Genomic DNA, 20,677 nt, shown 5'->3' with positions numbered 1-20,677 from the left:
TCAACAACATGGACAAATTTGTTATGAGAGGCTTAGAGTACAAGAATAAGAAACTGTTAAGGGATGGTTATGATTATAACAACAAACAGGTTTATTCACATTTTAAAGAATTCAAGAATTTAAAACAAAAGCAATATCCAGATGCAGATGAATTTGTTAAAGACACTAGACTAGACAGAGACGGGTACAATGTTGATAGAAATCAGGACAATAGAAAGAGAAGTGTAGTGGACTCTGAGTTTGACAATGTTTTTTTAGAGGAACCTGTATTGAGGAGGTCCGAGAGGTTACTGACGGTATCAGGGACCACCAAGATATACAACACAATACAGGAACTTCCAAACAAACAGAAAGAATCAACAGTATCATTAAATAATGATGTATTTAATGAATTAATTATTCCTTGGAATGTAATCAGTCCTAAAGGAACAGATATGATAACACCATTTGAGGTTACAAGTGAGAATGGGGACACCTCAAACTTGACATTAGACACATTATACCCCCCCGGAGATTTAAATTGTTTAGAAAATATGGAAACTGAATCATATATTGTCAATGTTGATGGTTTTACCTTATATAACTACACAGGAATACATTTTGGTACTAAATATGTTTCCTTATTCAAGAGAGGTTTTACATTTGTCCCAAATTTTAAACATGACATAGGTAGAATTCTTATTAATTTTAAGGTTTACACAAGGTTGCTTAATTTGAAGATGTTCTTTTCAAACCAAGCCAAAAGAATTGAACCAGATACACAAAGTTTTACCTTAAAAAGAAGCAGTACTTTTATTCCACCCCAGAACCCCATGATACAGATTTTTGAGATGTTATGTGAGACACAACTACGGAGAGAGTTTAAAAAACATGTAGTAATGGATGACAATCTCACTCAAGCTGAAAGATTTTGTTTAAAAGAATTGAGCATAAAGAAAAAATATAGAGTGATGAAACCAGATAAAGGTGGTGGAGTTGTCATTATGACTGAGACAGATTATATAAACAGAATGACAGATTTACTGAATGATGATGACACCTATGGGAAAGTATCCAAATACGAGATGAATCGAGCTTACACTAAGATAGACTGGATATTATTAGATTATATGTTGGAAGGAATCATTGATAAGGATGAATATGATTACTTTACAGTAGAGCATCCAATAACACCCTCTGTTTTGGTATTACAAAACACACAAGGATACCAACAACCCCCCTTTTAGACCGATAGTTTCAGCAAAGGGGTCCAAATTAGAAGCGGTAGCCAAGTATATTGATTTTAATTGTAAAGGTATTCTAAACTCATTTTCACATATTATCAAGGACTCGTGGCACTGTATTGATATGGTGAGGCTTTACAACAATGAACACTACAAGGATAATATTATTATGGTTACCATAGATGTTATAAATTTGTTTTCTGTGATCCCACATGATTTGGGACTGGAAATGTTTGAAGCCACACTAGAGAAGTACAGTGGTTTACATATAATAAAACAAAAATTATTAGTAGAACTTATGGAAATGGTTTTATTAAACAATTATATGTACATGGAAGGGGAATACTACAAACAGTTGACAGGTGTAGCAATGGGTGCAAGATGTGCACCCATATATGCCAATTTAGTTCTGGCTCAATGGGAAACTAACCACGTTTTTACATCTAACTATTGGTGTAACATCACATTCTATGCCAGATACCTGGATGACATCATCATGTTTTGGAAGGGATCCTTAGAAGAGCTCGATGAATTTATTATATTTTTAGACACTACATCACCGTTCTTAAGATTTACAAGTCATATACAGGGCAAAACATGTGAGTTTTTAGATGTTCTATTTTATGATAAGAATGGTATATTAGAATCCAACATTTTTAGGAAAAAAACCTATTCAAACTCCTTCCTACACTATAGTAGTTGTCATCCACACTTACAAAAGAAAAACCTTGTGAAAGGACAAATGGTGAGACTATCTCGAATAGCGAGTGAAGATGATAGATTTGAACTTGAACTTGAGTTCCTTACAAACATGTTTTTGGATAGGGGATACCCTGATTTTTTATTACAACAGTTAAAAGAAGAAGTTAAAAAGAAAAGGTACACCACATTTAGACCCATTATTAAGTATGGTCTATGCAACAGTCAGGTTGACAATTTAGGCATTAATAGAAGGGATGCCTTTGTATTACCCTACAATGAACAATCACAAGGTATTGTCAAAATATTGAAAGACTGTTGGATTAGTGTTTTTAACAACAAGGAAGAGTTTTACCTTACGATAGGATCTGTTCCTAGGATTAGTTTTAGCCGAGGCATGAATTTAAAACAATACATGGAACACAATAGTAGTGACAACACATTTAATTTGTCTAAAATGAACAAATGTGGGTTTTGCAAATGTTGCAAGTTTATAAATGATGGACCATATGTTATGGTGCAAGGTTATGGAAGATCCATTAGATGTGCTGGACACTGTAACTGCAACACAAAAATGGTGATTTATTTAGCTTCATGTACATCATGCCCAGCATTCTATGTGGGCAAAACTATAAGGAAATTAAAGGAGCGTGTAATGGAACACAATAGGGATATAAAAAACAAAAGAATTGTGAATTCCTTATATGTTCATAGTACTAAATGTCACAACTTCAAGAGATTCATATTCTTTGTTATAGATAGAATTTCTACAGAAACTTACAAAGGTGGTGATTTTAATGTTTTACTAGGAGCCAAAGAATGTATTTGGCAGTTGAGACTAAATGCAGGTACATTTCCAGGCATTAATGATCACATTTTCATATCTAGTATTTTAAAATTAAAATCTCAAGTTATTTGATACAACACCAAGTTGTTTAACACATCACAACACAGTATATGGGTTTTATAAACATAGACATTTTTATACCTATTTTTAGGTTTTATACAATTAATATTTATTATAATGGTTCATATTTATATTTGTGATTAATTATTTAATTATTTATATTACTTATACGCATACATTATCATTATTAATTCTGTAAGATATATGAATTAGGCTAACTGAGGACAGGTTTGTTGTAATTGCCATTCAGTTTATGCTATTTATTTTATACTATTATAAACACATATTTGTGTAGTAATACTTTTTTATTTATACACATATATTTTTATTTATACACAAATATTTTTAACATTCTATTTTTACAGTACTATATGAATGGTGAAACCTCTTTGTCTGTTTCCCTCTCTGGTTGTATATATGTATATGTATAAATATGTTTTATTGAATTTTAATATTATTATTATTACTATTACAATTTTTACAGGTTGAGTGAATACCTTAGGTGTAGTGAGGGAATACATGTTACGAGAATCAGATATATATGTTTACATTAGTTGATAAATTGTTTTATATATAAACACTGTGATATGTACTTAAATTAGGTATATATGTTTTTAAATTCCTGATGGTTAGTTAATTGTACAACCTATCAAAGACGACTTTGGTTACTGTTTTTTTATTTAAATGCAGTATGTTCCAATTAGTATTTGTACTCTGAAGATGCCCTTATGTTATGTAGGGTGAAAGCGCTAAGTACTACTATTACACGTGTATTAATTTATTTTATTTTTGTTTGTGGTGAATTAAATCTTTTCCGAGTGACATCCGTGAGCTTTATTTTGTTTTAATAGTTTGCTCAGTCACGTTGGTCTAATAAAAAACTTACCAAAACAACAGAGGCTCCCAAAGCAGACATCCAAAAATCCACCACCTCAAAACAAAACACATGCAACACATACTTCAATAAATCAGTGTGTCGACCAATCGCAGCCCTTAAGGCCAAACACCTTGCCTGATACACTAGTAATAGGTGACTCCATAGTCAGACACACTGATGTCCCACTGACCAGGCTGAACAAGGAGAAGGTGACTGTGAGCTGTCTATTGGGAGCTAGGATCCGCCACATAACACATGCACTCAGGTCACTCCAAAGCAAGTACAAATATGACTCCGTCATTGTCCATGCTGGTGTGAATGACCTGAGATGTACCTCCCTGGACTACATGAAAAGAGACATAGAGGAGCTCTTCGATTATGTAGCCCAGGCTGGTATGACCCTGACCCTGAACAGCATCTTGCCCTCACCAAGAATGATACCACAATACAAAGACAAGATGATCAGCTTTAACAATTGGCTCAAGCACTGGTGTCATTCTAAGGGGATCCAATGTCTGTCTGCCTGGGATGATATGTTGGACAAGCCATGCTGCTTCGCAAGGGATGGCTTACATCTGTCACCACTGGGCTTCCGGATATTGGCTAAGGCTCTTGCCACCCCCATAGTGCCTTTTTTAGGCAAGGCTCAAAAGACAAACCCACCTCCTTAGAAAACAAAAATGGAAAAAAACTAAGGGTAATGCTGCTCAACGCCAGAAGTCTAAATCTCAAGATGCAGGCACTTGATGCACTCCTCAGCATGGAGAACATCGACGTCTGTGCAGTAACTGAAACCTGGTTCAAGGCTCCTGAGATCACCCCAGCGCTACCAGGCTATACCTCGTATCATGCTTTTCGGCCCCAAAACCCAGGCCGAACCACAAAGGGGGGGGGTGTCCATATTCATAAAGGACACCCACACCTCCAGGTTAGTAGCAACACATGAAGCATCAGAGACCATACAGGTGCAACTAACCATAGGCAAAACTGCTATACAACTGGTAGCATGTTACAGACCACCCTCCCAATCTCAAGAACCCCACTCAGCCTTCCTGAAGACATTGGAGGATATGAATGTATCACAAAATACCATCATACTGGGAGACTTCAACTACCCAAACATAGATTGGGTACATTATTCTAGCCCTAATATCCTAGCCCAAAGGTTCCTGGAATTCATAAATTCAAATGCACTGGAACAACTAGTCACCTCTCCCACTAGGGGAGATAATATACTAGACCTGATCATCACAAACATGGGGACAAAATGCTCCACACCGGAAGTATACCCCTCACTAGTGAGATCTGACCACAAACTAATCACCCTGGATATACATATCCCACTTCCACCCCAGCACAAAAGACCACAGTGAAAAACTTCTCAAAAGCAGACTTCACTCTTCTTAAGACTGAGATGGTATCCTTTAAGCCCACTGTGACAGAGGATACCACATCCCACAATGCCGAATCCTTCACAAATGCTTTCTATGGACATCCCCAAGAATGCATGGATCATGCAATCCCAAACAAATCCAAGTCCCTCTCCACCAAATGTAAGCGTCCTGTCTGGTGGACCTCAGCCATAAACAAATTGTATAACAAAAGAAGGACGCTTCTGCACGTCAGAGCGAAATCCCATGAAGGGAAGACATCTCTGATCAACATTAGCAGAAAACTACATTCTCTCATAAAAACATCCAAGGCAAACTTTGAGAGAAAAATCGCTAAGGACACTAAAGATAACCACAAAGCCTTCTTCAGCTATGTTAGAAACCTGGGCGGAAACCCTCAGATATGCTCAGAGTTGGTTCACAACAACAAAAATACACTGAACCCACAGATATTGCTAACATTCTGGCTGACAGGTTCAGTGCAAATTTCTCGCCTCCTTCACCCCCAAAAGAAGAAATACTTATCCCAGCTGAATGTAATCTCCCTGTCATCTCAGATGTCCAAGTGAGGACCGCCTAAACAAAGCAAAAACACAGCATCAATGGGACCTGACGGTATCCCGGGTGCGTGTTACGTGAACTCCAAGAGGAGCTAAACCCACACATAAAAATGCTATTTAACCTTAGCCTTACTTCGGGATATGTACCTGAACACTGGCGTGCAGCAACAGTGGTCCCACTCCACAAGGGGGGTGCCTCTACAGACCCTGGAAACTACCGCCCCATAAGCTTGACTAGCCTGGTCTGCAAAGCTATGGAAAGAATCATTATGGAACTCATAAACAGAGACATAGGGGACCTACAGACGCTTGACCCCACCCAGTTCGGCTTTGTAAAGGGCAGATCCTGCCTTTTAAACCTGGTTGACTTTTTCGAAACAGTCACTAGAGCCATTGATGAGGGCAAAGCAGTCCATACAGCATACCTGGACTTGGCTAAGGCCTTCGACACAATACCACACTCAGGCATCATAGATAAGCTAAACAGCTTAAAAGTAAACCCTTATGTCACTAGATGGGTTAACAACAAAGGTGAGCCTGAATTTCAAGAACTGGCATTGAAGTTATATAAAAATGTCATGAGACTGAAGCGGCTCCAGTGGCAAAGATTCCATTTAGAGGCATGTTTAAAATACAATGTAGTCCCTAGGGGCATGCGTGTTTTATGTATGCCCACACAGGGTGAACTGTATCCAGACCTCCTAGCTAAATGGCAGGAAATTAACCTGCAAACCAGTTTATCCTATATTCGTTTGCTGTTAGAACACTTTAGCCCTATTGAACAACAACTTGTTATAGATGTTCAAGAGCTACAACATGATATTGAAAATCGTTTTTCCTAGGAGTATCAGGTGGAGAGACTTAACAACATTTTCTTTTCAACTTCAGTATATGACAGTAAGCTACAACAAGTTAAAATTAAGAAGTTGGAGCGAGATCTTAAGGATTTCGCTCTTAATAACATTTTTAGTTGGCCTAGGAGTAGAACGGATACCACTGTGAGGCGAATGGATACTTCCAATAGGGAGCCGGCCCCTAACCAACAGATGGAGGAGAGGATGGCTCGTAAGGACAACGTTACTAACAGTAATCAGTGTACGCCCATCTCACTTCCTGGTTCCACAGTTGATTCTTCGCACGTAGCCACAGTAACGCGTATGCCTTACAATATGGAGGATGAACGACAAGGGCGTACCAGCACTAATGATTTTAGTAACATTGGACTAATGCAGGGAGCTAGACCAAAGAATGGCTCTACCGTGTATAGTAGAACTTTTCCGATGCTGCCAGCACCAGTACGCAAGAAGAATGTACGCAGATGGAGTATTTCGCAGACCAACGAACACAAGAGACGGAAAATTTCGGAGTGACTAGGGGGGATGGTGATATTGTTTTTAATATTTCAGATATTGTTCTGGATGATATAAAATTGGAGGTACTTAATAAGGGACTGACGTTTGTACCGGAGGCCCTATCAGAACACAGTCAGGTGATTTTGGATATTTTAAATTTCGCAAGAAATGTGATGTTAAAACAGATGTATCAGGGAACTAGCAATGTTGTTGACAATGCGAATGAGAATGTTATTAGTGTTACAAAACTTAAACAGCCTAGTACCTTCATGCCACTTTTTACTCCAGCATTAACTGTTTTTATTAGAATGTGTGAGCAAGATTTTGAAGAGTATTTTAATACAGTTAGGAAGAAAAAGTTTTATAATCTAACTGTTGAACAAAAGAAAGCATTACAAGAGTTGACGCAAAATGACAATATTGTCGTGAAACCAGCAGATAAGGGGGGGGGCAATTGTCATCATGAATAAATCGATGTATTGCTCTAAATTAAATATGATGCTTAGTGATGTGCATACTTTTACTAGAATATCTCCTATTATGGTCAATAACCATATAGAGAAAGTACATAGTATTATTGGTAACATGCATTCATCAGGTTTTATTAATAAAGATCTTAGTGAATTTTTGTTTATACAAAATCCGGTAACACCTATGTTCAAAGCCCTCCCTAAGATTCATAAGGATGCCAAGGACCCACCCCTGAGACCCATTGTGTCAGGCAGGGGTTGGGTCACAGAGCATATATCCATCTGGGTGGAAACTACACTTAGACCCATAGTAGAAGATGTTCCAAGGATTTTAAGGGACACAGCACATTTTTTGGGTTCTGTTTCAGAGTATTTGTCAACCAGTAATGAGTTAGGGTTATTGTTTGTGACTTTGGGTGTTAACAATTTGTTTACTGTTATTGATAATATTTATGGAATATATGCAATAGAGCAATTGCTATGTTGTAAGTCTAGGTTTAACAATGATGAAATTCAATGTGTATGTAAACTGTTGAAAGCAGTTTTGGAAAATAACGTGTTTTATTGTCAAGGCATGTATTATAGACAAAAACAGGGTGTTGCCATGGGCACACCCTGTGCCAATTCTTACGCCAACCTAGTGTTAGCGTATTGGAAAGATCAGGTTATATTCAATTCTACACATGCATGGACTTAATATTTACGTTTCTATGCACGTTTTGTAGATGACATTTTTTTCTTGTGGGATGGTGACATACAGCAGTTAGAAGCATTTGTTCAATATCTAGAAGACAACTCTGAGTTTTTCAGATTTACCACTCATTACTCCACCACGACCATAGACTTTTTAGATGTTAGAATGGAAAGGGATGTGATGGGGAGGATCACTACCTCACTGTTTAGGAAAGAGTGTTGGCGTAATAGTTTACTCCATCATGATAGTATGCATCCACGACACACTTTTGATAACATAGTTAAAGGACAAGTGTGTAGGATCTCTAGGATATGTAGTGAGGACAATAGGTTCCATGAGGAAGTGGATCGCTTCCAACAAAATTTAGTAGGAAGAGGCTATAAACATGATAGGATAAGTTCCTTAATAGAGCAAAGAAAATTTAAGAGGAACAATACAGCTAAACCCTGGATGAATAGAAGGGTGCAGGATATGGCAAGGAAGAACAAAACAGCTATTGAAGGTAAGGACAGGGAGGATATTAAGATGGTTCTCACTTATAGCAGTGACGTGGGTAATATTTGTGACATCATCAAACGTCACTGGCAAGTATTGTATACTGACCCTGAACTCAAGGTACAACTAGGGAATGTCCCGAAATGTATTTTCAGGAGGAATAAGAACTTGAAGGATATATTATGCAAGGAACCCAGTACCAAGAAAAACATTAAGATTAATAGTAAAGGTACTTTCCCATGCCATCAATGTAAAGCTTGTCGTTTTATTTTGCAATCTCAAGTGTTTGTGCACCCTAGGACTAATAAGCAGTATATTTTCAAAGGGTATGCTGATTGTAAAACCAAGAATTTGGTATATATAGCTGTATGTCAAGGATGTGATACATATTATGTAGGAAAGACCAACAATATGTTTAAGACCAGGATTTATAAACATTTGTCAGACATTAGACTCGGTAATGAGCATAATGCCTTGGCATTACACATAAAAGATAATCCTACTCATTCATTTTTATTTATGGTGATGCAGGTTGTTACTCCAAACACTAGGGGAGGTAATTTGGTTAATGAAACAGAGTGTGCTGAAACCAGATGGATAGTGAGATTAGGAGCAGCCAGATCACCTGGTATTAATGGTTTTATACCTTTAAAACCTATCCTTAAGAAAAAAAGGGTGATTTACTGAAACATGATAGGTTGTTACTTATTTTAAATTTGTGAGGTCTTATATTGTATGTTATCTGATGAAGGGCATATGGCCTGAAAGCGCTCATCTGTGAAAATAAAGTTTTATGGTATTTTATTCCACGTGGATGTTCTCTGCTTGCTTGTTTTTGGATACTCTTGGATATTTTTGCTACTTGTCAGAGGACTTTGGTGCAAGAGAGTTTTCTTTTTAGTTGGGTCTCCAATCCTAACTTAAAGAATTATGATTGGGTCTCCAATCCTAACTTATTATGTGTTCTTGACATAAATGCCAAGAAATTCACCTCAAGGCAAGCCCATAATAAGTCAGTTAGGATCACTGACCAAATCACAGTCCTTTATGTTATCTATGTCTTGATCCACAATTATGGACTAGCTGCTGCCTCTGTAGCAGTACCGCTAGGTATTGCACCCATGTCTGCCTAACATGGGTGCCACTGCAGTGGATCTTCTGATAATGCTTCACCTGACCTTGTCTTCCTCCTCTGCTTCTTCCTTGGGTCTGTTTGGTTGTAAGCACCATATTTATTTTACTGCAGGTCTCCATGCATACTGCATTGTGCCACCAGATGTTTTCAGTAGAAGTGAGCTTTCATGGGTACAAACACACATTTAGTGATGTTCCAAGTCTGTGAAAGTGTTCTTTCATATGCCATTTTCACCATGGTCTGGTGATTATGGATGTGGGTCATCAGCCATGGTTCCAAAGCATATCCTGCATTACCTGCAATGCATATCAGTTGATGCCATTATGAGTGTCCTGCAGCCTATTTCCAAGGAAACGGCATAATGAGAACTCTGTGGCTGACAAAGATGTGTGCCTATGAGTTAGGTGACCCTATTGTAAGTTAGCGCGAAGAAACACTGGTATAGATTGCATTTGTGCTAGCTATAGAATCATGGGAACTACCTGGATGATGTAAGGCACATTGCCTGGCAGTGTGAACAGAAATTGGTGAGTCACCCTGGACCTCAGGGTAATGGATTGCCTGTGGTTCACCCCTCTCGGGTTCCTATTATGTTATCGAAAGATAATGTAATTGAACCATCAAAACTTCAAAATGGCTGCATTTCGAAGATCGCATTGTGGGATCGCAGTAAAGTGAGGATTGGAATATTTGCCCTTTCCTCACTGTAGAGGATCTCGGAGTTGGAATATATATTTAGTAGGGGGTGTGGGGGGGCATAGCCCCCCACAATACAAGCTTCGAAATGCTGCCATTTCAAAGTTTTGATGGTTTGATTATGTTATTTTTCAATAACGTAATATGAACCCACCCCTTTCCTCTCCTCTGCTGTCTGTGGAAATCAAATACCTTCACATGCTGCAACATCATGCTAAGGAACAGCCACTTGATTTATGAGGCTGATGCCCATGAAAAAGAGCCCACTGTAAGATGCCGAAAAGTCTCCACAGCAAAGCTGGTTAATGCTACACAATGTTTGTGTCCATTGAGAAAGACATTCCTTCTATCCCCCTTGATTCCATGTGAGGGAGGCATGTCTACTAAGTTCCCTGTCTCTATTAAGACAGCGATGGCTGACAATATTCTGGACATGGAGCAGATGGTATGTTAGCTACTGGTGGACTATCTGTGATATAGATGGTTGTGATAATGTGCAACATCACAGACAATGATTTGATAGCAGCCAATAACCAATGCTAATTCTACTCCTGGCATCTTAATCTGAGTGAAGCTTCTGTACACTGGAAATCTTGGCATTATCTCCATGACTCACTGTGCTACTTTTATACATTTATGACTCACACTGCAATGTTTCATTTCATCAGTTGCATATAAGATTGCTGCCATTAGCATGCTGATGCTTATTTGCATGTCACTGTGCAGTCTTTTGCATGATGTCTACAGTGGTATGTCTCCAGTAGCATGATCACATTATGTGTGTCTGTGACTCACCATTTGCCTGTACATATTCATTTCATATACCCTCCCATAATCTCATCCTCTCAAATTTGCCTTACTCCCCTAGTCCATCAATCACCTATCCCTCTTTAAACCTACCACACCTTACTGCTCTTGCTAACATTCACCAAACATCTTCCCTACTATGTCACCTCACCACCTTCTTATCCCCTTTCTCCTCCTACTACCACTATCTACATCATACCATATACCTCTACATTACATAGCATCAACACCAACTCTCTCAAACAACTACCACCCACATAACGGTTCTATATCACTTCAACTAAATGGCAGAAGTTTGAACACCATATGTTCGAACTTCTAACCTCGAAGTGCAAAAACATTGAAGGCTTAGAACAGTGATTTTTTCCCAGGGAAAAAAAATCGCTGTTCCAACAAACACACACACAACACAAGCACACCAAAAAAGCAGCAATCCACACACACACACTTAAAATCCTACATCTAACCCTACACTAAACTGTACATACACCACTATCTATCCACTTACCTTTACCCAAACCCTAACCCTAAGGTCCGTCACTATCGCACACTCACCTGACCCGTGCCCTAACCCTATCTCACCTATCCCGCCCTAACCCTAAGGTCTGTCACTATCGCACACCCACCTCACCCGCGCCCTAACCCTAACTCACCTAACCCGCGCCCTAACCCTAATGTCCGCACAATCGCACACTTACCTAAACCCGGCCTGTAACTATCCACCACAGTGCTGAAAATAGCGAAGCTACAGAAACGGCCCACCGAATTCTTTCCCTGGGAAAGAATTTGGTGCTCCGCGGCTTTGCGAGAATCAGTTTTTTAACTTCACAGTTCGATCATATGGTGTTCGAACTGCTGAAGTTTTGACGAACTGATAGGAACCCCCACATAACTACCCTCACACACTTCTAGTCTCTCCCCACCTATTTCCTATCTCTCCTACCACCCACTACTCAATTAAAATTTATTCTAATGTTTCACTTTCCACATTTACAAAACCCATAACTCCATGTACACTTGGCCTACTCTCCTTACTGACTGATTTCACTGATGCACTATGCCTGGATGGTGGCATCCACCCTAACCCAGGACCACCCATCACCACCTCTTACAAACAAACACCCCCACCTCAACCCCCTCGACAATGTCCCATATCCACAGTCCATCTCCTAAATCCTTAACTATTTTCTCTCTAAATATCCAAAGCATTAACAAAACTACAGACTTGCACTCACAGGTTGACCTCAACTCCTCCCACATCTTAACCCTGTCAGAAACTGGTTAAAACCTCACATCTCTAACTAAGAAATCTTCCCCCCAGTCTACAATATCTCCCACACAGACAGAGCAATTAAAAGAGGTGGAGGTGTTGCTATCCTCTACTCCGACCAACTTAATCTCTCAATACTCTCACTTTCCATACCTAGCTTTGCTCCTGCTGAAATACTAATAGTAAACTGTCACCTTACCCGCTATAAAAAAATTGCCATTGTATCCATCTACATCCCCCCAGGGGACAACATCCTTATCCTTGAAACCTTTCTCTTCTGGCTCACTCTTAACTTTCCTTATGACACCATTATACTTGGCAATGTAAACATAGATTGGACCACTCTTTCTTCCTCATGTCCTACTCATAGTCTCAGTCTGTATGGCTTCCACCAATATCTTCCCCTATCAGGTCCAACAGAAGCTCTACTTCAGGATCTTTAATAGACTGGATCCTTACTTCTGACCCTCATCTCTACTATAACCCCGGCATTCTCCCTAACTCTCTAAGTGACCATTCCCCTATTTATATCCATAGATACTCCCAACACCCTCCCAAAGAACACCTTTACAGAGAATGTTGTGATCTGACTCACTTCAAGCCAAACAATTTCATCTCCACTTTGTCCAACATAAACTGTCCTTCCTTAAAAACGTCCCCCTTAATGATGCTGCAACCTCTTTTAATATGCTATTTCTCGATGTACTAAACTCCATGACACCTTCCAGGAAAATCAGGGTAAGATCAAAATGTGCTCCCTGGTTAACTAAGCAAACACGCTGTATCATGCATCAGAGAGATGCTGCCTGGAAAACTTGGGCCAGAAATAAAACTCCTCCCTTACACCAACACTACAAGGAACTTAGAAACAGGTGTAAAAAAAGTAGTTATTAGTGACAAACTTTCTTTGCCTCCAATCAAAGCAGCCCACACAACAACCCTAAAAAATTTTGGGCTACCATAAATAAAATCCTCCACCCTGGTAATCCTCCTACCCCCAACCCGTTTCCTCTCAATACTGCCTCAGAGACTGCTGCTCTTTTAAATAATTACTTTATTGAAACTATCCAAAAACTAACTCCAAATAGCTCTACTGTCTCCTCTCTACCTTTACATCCCAGTCCTCCTTCCTCCAATACATTCTCCCTACAACCAGTTCCCATTGCCTTCCTCAAATCCCAACTAAATAAACTTAAGCCATGCTCTCCCTATGTTGACAATCTACCTTCCTATGTTCTTAAAATGGCTGCCAATACTATTGCTTACCCTGTGTCTGTCCTTATTAATCATTCTATTACTGAATCTCTTGTCCCAGATGTATGGAAATCCTTCTACACAATCCCTCTTCACAAAGGAGGAAACTCCACTGACCAATCTAACTATCGTCCCATTGCTATACTATCTCCCCTTTCCAAAATTCTGGAAAAGTTTGTCCACACTCAGCTACTTAAACACCTGCTAGATAATAACCTTCTTACTCCCACCCAACACGGCTTCAGACCTCACCACAGTACAGCAACAGCTCTACTCTCATTCACCCAAACAGTAGCAGAAGCCCGTGACAACAACCTAATAGTTTCCTGTTTATTCCTCAACCTCTCCAAAATTTTTGATACTGTCTCACTCTAAACTGTTAACTAAACTATATGACCTTCATCTCTCCATCCCCTCTCTAAGCTGGTTTTCTAGCTACATATCCATCATTGCATAGAAACAAAAACACCAGAAACTAGGTCTCATGTACCGTAACCACAAACTGCTTTCATCCTCCACCAAACCCCCCTGGCCCTGTTTCAGCTACATATTGTACTTATTTTACTGCCTGCACTTTAACAAAGTCATTTTTGTGTTTAAATTACCTGTTTAACTGTTGTAGGCTACACACTCAAGTGTGATAGTCATTTCTGTGCATTTAAAGTGCTTTTTTGATTGTATCTGCTTTATTTTCTGAAAAAAAAAAAAACAAAATAAAATACTTGTTTTCCCACCTTTCTAAGCTAGTTTAGCCCAGTTTTCAGGTTAGTGCTGAATTCAGGGCTGTGTTATAAGTTTCTGTGTTTGCCCATACCTTACTTGGATAGAAGGAAGTTTCTCTGTTCACTGTGAGAGAGGGAGCTTTGAGCAGCCTATCTGTCCCTGGAGGAGTGGTTTCAGCCCAGAAATTAGTAGTTTATTGGCCATTTTGGGCTAATTTTTATCTCTTTCATTTCCCTGCTATAAAACCCACATTTGCAAGGTTTTTGTGCTAGTATACAGCTCAGCAAACTCCTGCCTGGTGCCCTGCAGAGTTCTACAGCAGCAGAGAGACAAACAAAAGACTTTGGAGTGATTAAGTATAATTTTTCTGCATTTTCTTGCTGCCTTTAGCTAATTCTGCCTAACACACAAATTTCCCTGCTATAAAACCCACATTTGCGTGGTTTTGCATGCCGGGCAGCACCAGTTAGTTAGGGTATAACTATTCCTGGCTTCACAAAGTCTACTCTTCAATTTTTCCCTTGGAACTAGACAAACGTTCAACTTAAGCACTCAAATCATTCACTTCTCATCCCTGCACTTGCCCAAAACTCATAGCAAGCACTAATAAACCTTAGCACTAGACCCCCCTATACTGTAGAGAAGGACAAGGCTCTCTATTCAGCCTTATCAGCCAATCAGTAAAACAGTTCACTGTACCTATCCAGGCATGTCCAAAGGGCAGTTTCAGGTGTACTCTCCAGTCCAACTGGTGAATCTGGGCATTTTGAGGCAATGTTACAATTGCCTCATACACAGACAATCCTCTCCTCCTTCCACCAAACACTAATACATGCGAGAGATGCAATTATACAGCCAAACTGGAGGCTAAGCTCTCTCAACCCAAGACTGGACCAGGCAGTCAAGAGGAGAAGGGAATTACTTACATCACACCACCAGTCTCACATAGACCTATGAAACCAGCACTGGCAAAAAACACACATAAATACACAAAAACATACTCGGAGGGTCTAAATAAAAATTTGCAAAAGCAATAGAGACCTCCAAAGCAGACATCCAAGCAACCTCCACCCCCCAACACAAACCATGAAACACATACTTCACAAAACCAGTGTGCCACACAATCACAGCCCTTAAGGCAAAATAACATACCCAACACACTAGTAATAGGTGCTTCTATAGTCAGGCACACTGATGTCCCACTCATTAGGCTGAAAAAGGAGAAGGTTACTGTTAGTTGCCTGTCGGGTGCCAGGATCAGCCACATAACACAAGCACTCAGGTCACTCCAGAACAAGTACAAATATGACTCTGTCATTGTCCATGTTGGTGTGAATGACCTTTGCCGTACCTCCCTGGACTACATGTAAAGAGACATGGAGGAGCTCTCTGATCACATAGCCCAGGCTGGTATGACCCTGACCCTGAGTAGCATCCTGCCCTCACCAAGAATGATACCACGGTATAGAGAAAAAATTATCAATTTCAACAATTGGCTAAGCTTCTGGTGTCATTCAAAGGGGATCCAGTGTCTGGCAGCCTGGGATGACATGCTCGACAAGCCATGTTGCTTTGCTAGAGACAGCTTGCACCTGTCACCCTTAGGCTTTCGAATACTGGCCAAGGCTCTTGCCACCGCCATAGTGCCTTTTTTAGGCAAGGCTCAAAAGACAAACCCACCACCATAAATAGCACAAGTAACAAAAAACTGAGGGTAATGCTGCTCAATGCCAGAAGTCTAAACATCAAAATGCATGCACTCGAGGGACTCCTCAGTATGGAGAAAATCGATATATGTGCAGTAACAGAAACCTGGTTTAAGGCTCCAGAGAGCACCCCAGCACTACCAGGCTACAACTCATACCATACATTTTGGCCACAAAACCCAGACTGAAATACAAAAGGCGGGGGAGTATCCATATTCATCAAGGATACCCACACCTCCAGGTTAGTGGCACAGCACGATGCTTCAGAGATCATCCACGTGCAACTAACTATGGGCGAAACTACTATTCAAATTATAGCTTGCTACAGATCACCCACCATGTCCCAGGACCTCCACTCCGCATTCCTGGAAACACTGGGAAACATAAAGGTCCTACTAAACACCCTGATATTGGGTGATTTCAATTATCCAAACATTAACTGGGAGAACTACTCAAGTACGAACTCCCTGGCCCAACATTTCCTAGAATTTATAAATTCAAACACCCTGGATCAACTGGTTAACACTTCCACCAGAGGTGACAACATATTGGACTTGGTCATCACCAACATGGGCGACCGGTGTTCCACACCAGAAGTCAACCCCTCGCTGGTTAGATCTGACCATAAACTAATCACTCTGGAGATCCACATTCCGCCACCACCCCCAGTCAAAGAAACCACCGTGAAAAACTTTTCAAAAGCAAACTTCACGTTACTTAAGACCAAGGTGGGAAGTTTCAAAGCCCCCATGCTAAAAGATAATGCTGTCCAAGCTGCAAAATCCTTTACTAATGCACTACAAGAATGCATGGATCATGCTATCCCAAACAAAACCAAGACTCACTCCTCCAAGAAAAGGAAACCAGTCTGGTGGACCCCTGCCATAAACAAGCTATACAATAGAAGGAGGAAACTAGTATAGAAAAGAGTAAAATCCCAAGAAGGGAAGACATCCCTGATCAGTATCAGCAAGAAACTACGTTTCCTCATAAAATCGTCCAAGGCTAGCTTCGAAAGAAAAATTGCCATGGACTCCAAAGATAACCACAAGGCTTTCTTTAGCTATGTCAAGAATCAAAGTGGCAATTCTCAGATCTGCTTGGAGTTAGTGCAGAATGGCACAAAATACATGGAACTGACAGATATAGACAACATCCTGGCAGGCAGGTTCAGTGCAAACTTCACCCCCCTCTCACCCCCCAAAGGGCCCATAACTATACCAGAAGAATGTAGTGCCCCTGAAATCACAGACACTCAGGTTAAAACAGCCCTTTCCAAAGTCAAAAACACAGCATCAGTAGGACAGGACGGTGTCCCAGGCTGCGTCCTACATGAGCTCAAAGATGAACTAACCCCTCACCTAAACACACTGTTTAAACTCAGCCTCTCCACAGGCTACATGCCCACAGAGTGGCGCACAGCAATGGTTATTCTGCTCCACAAAGGTGGAGCCACAATGGACCCCGGCAACTATCACCCTATAAGCCTGACTAGCTTGGTATGCAAAGCTATGGAGCGCATCATCATGGATCTCATTAACAGAGACACTGGAAACCTCTAAACACTGGACCCAACCCAGTTCGGCTTTGTTAAGAGCAGATTCATATGTTCATAGGTTCATAGGTTCATACTAGGCTATCTGCCCGAGGGCATTTACAAGCCTAGCCCATAGTTTTGTGGCTTACGCCACCCCTTTAGTATGGGGAACTATACCCATTATTTTGCTGTGCCTCTGTTGAGCAGTGACACTGAGGTAATCCCTGGGGTATATCTGCGATCTCCCATCCATTGGTCAAGATTTCTCTTGAACAAGGCCAGCGAGGTGCTCTGCCTCACATATACCGGGATTTTATTCCACAGCATAGGGAGTCTTTGGGTGATGAATCTATCCCTCCAGCGCGTCCTATTAATAGCCGTGTCGAGGTTTAAGTCTCCCGCCCTTGTGGCTCTGACGGATCTAGATTTTTTGAGGTGAAGCATATTCATCAAATCTGGGTTTGACATGGCCTTGTATGTTAGGCAAAGGTCACCTCTGAGCAAGCGTGCGACTGAATAGAGCTGGAGTTCTTTCAGTCGGGCAGCATAGGACAGATGTTTGAGACCCTTTATCCTTTTGGTGAGGAACTTTTGTGGCCTCTCCAGCTGCTGCAGATCATGCCTTCTAACCCTGGTGGACTTCTTTGAGACAGTTACCCAGGCTATAGACAAGGGAAAGGTGGTCCACACAGCCTACCTAGGCCTCGCAAAAGCCTTCAACACTATTCCCCACTCAGGTATTATAGACAAGCTCACCAGCCTGAACATAAACCCCTATGTCATGAGATGGGTTGCCAACTGGCTCATGGACAGAACCCACATGGTAAGAGTTGCAGGAGCTAGGTCTGACTCTAAACCGGTTACAAGTGATGTTCCCCAGGGCTCAGTCCTAGGACCCCTCATGTTTGGCATATACTTCTCAGAGGTACAGGCAAGCACAGGAGGACTATGGCTCACCAAGTTCGCAGATGACTGCAAATTAGGGGCTATAATTGACTTTCTGTCTGACACAGACATCCTCCAAAAGGGTCTCACTGAGACAGATACCTGGTGTCTAAACCATGGTCTCAAGTTAAATGCCAAAAAGTGCATAGTCATCCCCTTTGGAAAAAACAAAGTACCCACAAACTACCACATAGGTGGTAGCCCCCTAAATATGGAAGACGTAATAAGGGATCCGGGGACCCAAGTAAATAGTAACCTCTCCTTTGATAATCACATTGCCAAAGTGGTTAGAAAATCCTTCTATGTGGCCCACCTAATCAGAAAAGGGTTTGCATCCAGATCGAAAGAGGTCATTGGCCCCTCTACCCATCACTCATCAGACCCATCATAGAGTACAATGCCCCATTTGGGATGTACCTTACAAGACACCTGCGACAACTGGAAAGACCACAGAAGTTCCTCACCAAGAGGATCACTGGCCTCAAGCAGATGCCCTATGCAGCTCGACTGAAGAAGCTTCAGCTGTACTCGGTTGCATACCGCCTACTCAGAGGTGATCTCTGCCTGACATACAAGGCCATGTCCAACCTAGAATTGATGGACATGCTCCACCTAAAGAAAACCATATCTCCTCGAGCCACACGCTCCAGGGATCTAAACCTCACCACAACAATAAATAGGATGTGCTGGAGGGATAGATTCCTGTCCCAGAGACTTCCCATGCTCTGGAACAAGATTCCAATCTACATTAGGCAAAGCTCCTCGCTAACCCTCTTCAAGAGAAACCATGACGAGTGGATGGGAAACAAAGTTTACCCTAGGGATCACTTCAATGGCTCTGCTGGACCAAGGCACAGGGAACTAATCTAAGGGGGTGGCGAAAGCCAACTAGGCTTATAAATGCATTCGGACAGATAGCCTAGTACCTACCTATGAACCTATTACCCTGTCTTTTGTATATAGCTCCAGTTTTTACTAACCTTCAGTCTTCACTTCTCTCTAAACTACAGCAAACATACAATAAAATAGCTATTTTCGCCTCTAATCTCCCCTACAAATCCCACCATTGCCTCGCCTTTAAATCATTACAATGGCCTGAATTCCCTAAACAATTGTTTATTTTTCAACTGCATATCACACACTCAGTTCTTTATAATCCCGCTTCCTGTCCTTCCATCTCTAATACTGTATCTCCATATAACCCCTGACATCAGCTTCATACATCTGAAAAACATCTTGACACTTACAAACCATCAAAAAATATAAGTAAATCCCTATATAAATACTCTGTAGCTCACACCTGGAACTCCCTTCCACTTAAAATTAGAAGTATCCCCCATAAGTTCCATTTCAAACTACAACTCAAACACTACCTTCGTAACACCTGGGCCTGCCCTTGCCAAACTCCGAGCTGAACTCTAACTTATTTCTTCCTAAATTCTACTTTAGATTACTTTAAGTTTTTCTCTCTTTTGTATCCGCCTTTATTTCTTGCCCTTCTAACACTCCAATTTACAGTATATCTACAATCAGGTTCTTATAAATATTCCTACTCAGGGTTTATCCTGCTGCTACTGTATTGGATTTTTTGAAACTTATATGTAAATAGTTTGTCTTTGTTGATTTCATTTTATGTAAATGTTTCTTGTGAATATTACTATTTAATTTTTAGTCTCTGTATTAATTACTGCTTTTTTTTGGCATGCCTGTACTTGTAACTAGAGGTTTTCTCCTCAGGTCTCCACTGAAAATGGGCCTTTGGCTCAGTTGGACCAACCTGGGTAACAAATGAAAATACATTAAATAAATAAATAAATCACCACTCAGTGTACATTTGTACATAACTGCATGCTATTTGATATATATAGGTTCATAGGTGTGTACTAGGCTAATGACCATGGAGCCTTTACAAGCCTAGCCCATAGGATTACCTGGC

This window comes from Protopterus annectens, chromosome 9.part0 (genome assembly GCF_019279795.1).
Source record: "Protopterus annectens isolate FY-2018-M chromosome 9.part0, PAN1.0, whole genome shotgun sequence".
NCBI classification, from domain to species: Eukaryota; Metazoa; Chordata; order Ceratodontiformes; family Protopteridae; genus Protopterus; species Protopterus annectens.
The sequence above is the reverse complement of the archived record's forward strand: the minus strand, read 5'-3'. Positions refer to the sequence as shown.